A 1934-nucleotide genomic window follows, 5' to 3' on the forward strand; every position below is an offset into this window, starting at 1 on the left:
AAACTTTGAAGGGTACAGAAGCTGTGTAAACTCTGCTTTGCTGAATTCTTGCTTCTTGTGGTTGTTGTTGCTGTTGCCGGTTGGCAACGTGGAGAGTGTGTTGTAAATCTCTCTAGAGGTTCTATAGAAGACTTTGTACTCATCATTCTCATAGTGAATTTGTGTGGACCACTTGGTCCACAGCCGGTCAACAGCCGTGGTTTTTTACTCCTCAAGTTGAGGAGGTTTTTCCACGTTAAATCATGTGTCACCTGTGCATGTTGTTTATGTTATTCCGCTGCTTACTTGTTGGTTGAAGCTGTCCTCAAAGTTCATCACAAGTGGAGGGGGTTGTGTAGTGTGCATATTTGCCGTATCGGTGAATTTGTGCAACGCATTGTTGCTGTCCAGCCCCAACAGAGTGCCCGTAGTTAGGCCCCGTGGATGTAGCCATATCGGTGAACCTCGCTAACAAATCTCGGTCTCGTGCTCATGTGATTGCTTGGTCCTCAAAAGATCGACGATATGCCTCGGATTTATTCAAACAACCTATCCAAAAAGCTGATGGTGCCGCTGAAGAACAAACTATTCATGGATCCGACCTCGCCCTCCCTCGCCGGGCACCCAACCCACCATTGGGTAAGTTACGGAATAGCAACGATGCTTCGAGCCCCCGTCGCCCCGACCCAGGTATGAAAAATATCGAGACCAACAACAGTATCTCCTAAGAATTTCCCCTAGATCCCCAAATCCATGTTCATTTTCATATTACATTGATATTACCAGCATAGTTTCCCTTTGATCGACCGACACAACAATCTTTTTATTAAGTATGTTGCGTTTTCAAGTTTTCAGTATATTTTCTCTATCTCGCTATCTCACCAAGAGTTAGTTTCACATCGCGAGATCGTCTAGTGTTAGCACGATGGCTAGCCGCAACAACTCCCTCGAAGAGCCACCCCTTCAAGATGTAGACACACCCCACCACAATGCATATAATGCAGGACGATCGCTGACGAGATCTTTGCACAGTGGATCACGTCACTTTTGCCAAGCACCACACGGCATCCACTGCTGCCATCCCTCGGGGCGCACGGTCCCTAGGTGTACTCGACGCGATTTTTTGTCTAAAAGGACCCCCTGCCGAGATGAATTGACAAAAAGGACTACCTATGAATTAATTTGACAAAAAAGACCCCCTAAGCGGTGGCGGCAGGTGCGGCAGGAGACACGTGGCACCTGCCGCCATGTACCGAGGCGGCCGGCCCTGCCGCCACCGCAGCAGGCGGCCACCCAGCCGAACGGGATAGCGTGCACGCGACGGAACGGGGCGGGCGAGGTGGGCCCTGCCGCCACCGCCGGAGGCGACCTCTCCTAGCGCGGTCGCAGGCTGGCCGACAGGCCGTGCAGGCCGCGGGCCCCGCCGGTGGGCCTCGCCGCCACAGCCGGAGGCGGCATCCGCCTAGCGCACTGGCTGGCCGACAGCCTCTGCTGCGCGCGGGCCGAGGCACGGGCCAGGCCGCCACTGTTGCTGTCGGCATCATTTGTGCATGCGCGGGAAACCGACACTGATTTCGTTACTGACGGCGCTGATTCCGATAGAAACTTCGCTCATTCCGATGATTCAAAAATTGATGCTGATAGCCTGCTTTTGCTTGTTTTGCTTGAGTCATGCGCGGCGACAGGTTCCCTGTTGCAGACTTAGCTAATTCCCGTGCGCGTGAGAGGACGCGACGGCACTGCAGAAATACACTCACTCGTTGCGGGAATCCGAGGTTCCCTATTGTGCCGACACTACAGGGATCCTAAAATTTCCCGCCTAATTTCCTATGTTCTCGCTAATTTTCTCGCCATCATTTATCGTCTGAGCCTATAAAAGGAGACACCGAGGCTCTCGTCCAGCCATCCTCGAAATCACTAGTGCGCAAAGTGTGTAACACATTTTTTCAGTTAGT

This window comes from Triticum urartu, chromosome 7A (genome assembly GCF_056163025.1).
Source record: "Triticum urartu cultivar PI428250 chromosome 7A, HENAU_Tu73, whole genome shotgun sequence".
Lineage (NCBI taxonomy): Eukaryota > Viridiplantae > Streptophyta > Magnoliopsida > Poales > Poaceae > Triticum > Triticum urartu.